Here is a 4,991-nt window from a genome sequence, read left to right as displayed (position 1 = left end):
ACTCAGTGGTCCCAGGTTCAATCCCTGGCATCTCCAGTTAAAATGAAAAAGGCTCAGGTGATGTGAAAGGCTTCTGCATCAGACGATCTGAAAGACCTCCGCCTGCTTGACATGCAGAAGGTCCAGTTGAAAAGACAGTTAGGTAATAGATTATCACAGAGCCATAGAATCACAGAGTTGGGTCCTATAGGCCATCTAGTCCAACCCCCTGCTCAATGCAGGATCGGCCTGGAACATCCCTGAGAAGTATGTTGTCAAAGGCCAGTCACAGCTGGCCAGTCACAGCTGCTGGCGAAAGGTCAGGTCCTACAATGCCAAGACCACGGCCATACAGCCCAGAAATTCTACAACAACTAAATCACCCAAGGAGCATAGTGACAGAGGGGAGTTCTAAGCCCAGACCTCCCAAATCCTAGTTCAACCCGTCTAACCCCACAGGCTCTCAAAAGGGCATCACATAAGAGAAAATGACTGTCTCGGGGACACTTTATTGATTTGCTACTTCATAGGAAGCAGCAGACCTTCATGCAGCAAGGAAGAGACACGCACACACACGGCAGTAAAATACTGAACGGTCCACCACACGGTCCTCCACGCATGAATCCCCCCGTTATCCTCAGACTGGAGCATGGGGGAGCCCCCTTGGAGCCACACAACCAGCGAGGGATCTCTGAGGTGTTACCTACTCTGCTCATCTCCCCATCCGAAATAATTCCAGGTGCCTGCGTGCAATAAATGGAAGCGGGGGGAAAAAAGAGAAATGGAAGAAGCACAGAAAAATAAAAACAGTGAGATGGGTTTGAAACGCCGTGGCGCTAATGAAAAGAGACGTGTCTTTTTATTTTCACCATAATATCCTCTTGCATCTTCAGTCACTTACCTCCTGGGGAGGGGCACCCCAACGGCCCAGCAGGTGGAAAAGGCTGTCCGAAGACGTTTCCGTGGTCATGTGGCCGGCATGACTGGACACCATACTTCAAGAGAGCAACCATGATAAATTTTGCAGACCGGAGGACAAGGATTTACCTCTGGCTCCTGACCCCTCACTGGAAGGGTCGAGCTCTGCCCTTGGGAACCTCGCATCACCTGTCTGAATTATGGTGAGTATTCCATTACTCCTGCTGGCCTCGTTCTCTAGCCTGCCAGCAGGGCAGAGCCTCTGCCTGGCGCCACATCCTTGGGGGAGGTGGGGAAGAGGTTAACATGAAATGTTTTGAAGAAAGCAGCTGCATAAACACCTCTTGCAAAGGGAGCTGCAACGGAAAGGTCAGCAGAAAGGGAGGGGGAGGGAGGGAGCCATTCTTACAGGCAACACCCGCAAAGGCTGAATCACATACAAGACTCCTCAGTGGTTCCTCAGTGGGACAGGCTTCCTCGGGAGGTGGTGGCGGGCTCTCCTTCTTGGGAGGTTTTCAAACAGAGGCTCGATGGCCACCGGACAGCAATGCTGATTGTGTGAACTTGGGCAAATCACGAGAAGGGAGGGTGGCCTCACTGCTTAGTTCTCGCGGCCCTCTCTTACAAGCCCAGGGAAATGCCAATTGCCACTTTGGGGTCAGGAAGCCATTTTTCTCCAGGCCCGTTTGGCCAGGGACCCTGGAGGTGTTTCCCCCCCCCCTCTTCTGGGCATAGAGCAGGGGTCACTGGGGGTGTGGGGGGGAGGTATTTGTGAATTCTCTGCATTGGGCAGGGGGGTGGATTAGATGACCCTGGAGGTCCCTTCCATCTCTACAATCCTATGATTCTAAGACTAAGGAGCTTGTGTGAAAACCACCTGACTGGGTGTATTGCAGAACACTACAGTTTGGTGTGGTGATTAAGCAAGCAGACGCTAATCTGGGAGAGCCGGGTTTGATTCCCCCACTCCTCCACTTGCACCTGGCTGGATGACCTTGGGCCAAGCCATAGTTCTGATAAGAGCTGTTCTTGAAAAAGAGCCATTTCTGTCTGAGCTCTCTCAGCCCCACCTCCCTCACAGGGTGTCTGTTGTGGGGAGGGGAAGGAAAAGGAGTTTGGCAGGTGCTCTGAGACTCCTTTGGTAGTGAAGGGTGCGGTATAAGACAGCCAGTTTGGTGTAGTGGGTAAGTACGTGGTGAGCGAGCCATTTGGCTGCTGCATAAATGAGTTTGCTCTGGAGCCGTCCGTCCTGAGCTAAGATAAAAAAGTGTGAGACGGAGGCTAAGATACTGTGAACTAGCTCACATTTACTGAGCTTAGAGGGAACACTGCTGGGCTGGCCCCTGCAATAAGGCTGGTGTCTTGACCAAAGAGGCATGCCAATGCTTGGTGTGAAAAGTGCCGTCAGGTCACAGACAACTTAAGGAACACCATAGGGTTATCAAGGCAAGAGAAGAACAGAAGTGGTTGGCCATGGCCTGCCTCTGCGTAGCAACCCTGGGCTTCCTCGGTGGTCTCCCACCCATGTACTAACCAGGGCCGACCCTGCCTAGCTTCTGAGATCTGATGATCCAGGTTTAGGGGCCATCCAGGTCAGAGCTCTAAAACGGGTGATGGAAAGTATCCTCAGGTTGCAGCTGACTTATGGTGGCCCTGTAGGGTTTTCAAGGTAAGAGATGAGCAGAGGTGGGTTTGCCCTTGCCTGCCTCTGCGTAGCAACCCTTGACTTCCTCGGCGGTCTCCCATCCGAGTACTAACCAGGGCTGACTCTGCTCAGCTTCCGAGATCTGATGTGACTGGGCTAGACTGGGCCAGCAAAGTCGGCAAGAGAGTAACAGAGGTAATTTGCCATTGCCTGCCTCTGCTTAGCAACCCTGAGCTTCCCTGGTGGTCTCCCATCCGAGTACTAATCAAGGCTGACCCTGCTTAACCTCCAAGCTCTGATGTTACTGGGCTAGCCTAGGCCAGCAAAGTCAGCAAGAGACAAACAGAGGTCGTTTGCTGTTGCATGCCTCTGCGTAGCAACCCTGAGCTTCCCTGGTGGTCTCCCATCCAAGTACTAATCAACGCTGACCCTGCTTAGCCTCCAAGCTCTGACGTTACTGGGCTAGCCTAGGCCAGCAAAGTTGGCAAGAGACGAGCAGAGGTGGTTTGCCCTTGCCTGCCTCTGCGTAGCAACCCTCGGTTTCCTCGGTGGTCTCCCATCCGAGTACTAACCAGGGCTGACCCTGCTTAGCCTCCAAGCTCTGACATGACTGGGCTAGCCTAGGCCAGCAAAGTCAGCAAGAGACAAACAGAGGTCGTTTGCTGTTGCATGCCTCTGCGTAGCAACCCTGAGCTTCCCTGGTGGTCTCTCATCCAAGTACTAATCAAGGCTGACCCTGCTTAGCTTCTGGAGATCTGATGTGACTGGGCTAGCCTAGGCCAGCAAAGTCAGCAAGAGACGAACAGAGGTCGTTTGCCGTTGCCTGCCTCTGCGTAGCAACCCTGAGCTTCCCTGGTGGTCTCCCATCCAAGTACTAATCAAGGCTGACCCTGCGTAGCCTCCGAGCTCTGACGCGACTGGGCTAGCCTAGGCCAGGAAAGTCGGCAAGAGACGAACAGAGGTCGTTTGCCTGCCTCGGCATAACAACCCTCGGTTTCCTCAATGGTCTCCCATCCAAGTATTAACCAGGCTGACACAGTTTAGCTTCCAAGACCTAATGGATCAGGCTATGCTCAGACATCCAGGACATGGCAGACAAACAGAGGTGGTTGTGCCCTTGCCTGCCTCTGCGTGGCAACCCTCGACTTCCTCGGTGGTCTCCCGTCCAAGTTCTAACCAGGGCCGGCCCTGCTTAGCTTCCGAGATCTGATGCGATTGGTCTTGCCTGGGCCCTCCAAGACAGAGCACGCCAATAGTTGCTGAGCACAATTCAGCAACTGATTAGTTACTAAATGGGAGATCTTAAGGATGTTTAGTTGGGGGTGCACCCAGGTGGATTCTGTGTAAGGAGGCATTCGGTGTTGGCCCCCTTTGAAGCAACAGACGGAGTCCTCGTGGCGCGACTTAAGTTTTGCCAGATCCTGCCCAAATCTAGGGTTGTCAACCCTGGGTTGGGAGATTGCTGGAGATTTGGGGGTGGATCCTAGAGAGGATAGAGTTTGAGGGAAGGAAAGGATATCAGCAGGGTTGGGGTGCCTAGAGTGCACCGGTGTTCCCTCTAAGTCGAGTGAGTGTGAGCAAGCTCACAGTTCTTTAGCCTCCGGCTCACACATTTTTGCCTCCGCTCAGGAAGGAGATGGCTCCAGAGTAAGCTAATGTATGCAGCAGCCACATCACTCGCTCACCACTTTAATGCCAGGAGCTCACAAAGCAGAATTTTTGCTCACAAGGCTCCACAGCTTAGAGGGAGCGTTGGAGTGCACCCACTGAAGATGCCAATTTCTCCAGGGGGAACTGGTCCCTGTAATTCCAGGAGACCCATCAGACCCCCAGCTGGAGCCTGGCACCCCTGTGCCCAGTGCAAGTCCTGCTGAATTATGACCTGGCACACCCTTTACTACTGTAGCAAGCGCTGCTACAGGCACCGCTGCTCTAAGCAAAGACATCTCCGGGGTTTCCCTTCTCTCTCTCTCTCTCTCTCTCTCTCTCTCTAGCAACCCCCTGCGGGGGGGCCGATCAGGGCCGGCTCCAGCTTATTTTGTACCCTAGGTGAGGATCCCTTCTGCCCCCCCCCCCTGCGCCCACCAATTTTAAAAAATAAATGCATTTTAGGAAGAATTAAAAACACAAATAATCAAGAAACTCCCAGAGTACCCCGGGTGCAGTTTGGTGCCCCTAAGGGCCGTCCCACTCTAGGCGATCGCCTAGTTCGCCTAGTGAGTGAGCCGGCCCTGGCCCCGATGCGCAGAGAGGCCAGGCGGAGCAGGACCGGGTCAGAAGCTCTCCAAAGGTGGGGCCGGAGATGGTTGGCCCGTCTTTGGGAACCCACATGCCTGCCCTCTCCACCAAACTGATGCCGTGGCAATGGGGGGGGGGGCGGGGCCCCAGCCCACACACGGCTGTGTCGCGCGCCACCCTGGAACGCCAGCGACTCCCTGGGAGACGAACC

Source organism: Gekko japonicus, unplaced genomic scaffold, assembly GCF_001447785.1.
Source record: "Gekko japonicus isolate JY-2015 unplaced genomic scaffold, Gekko_japonicus_V1.1 scaffold5465, whole genome shotgun sequence".
NCBI classification, from domain to species: Eukaryota; Metazoa; Chordata; class Lepidosauria; order Squamata; family Gekkonidae; genus Gekko; species Gekko japonicus.
Note: the sequence above shows the minus strand (reverse complement) of the source record.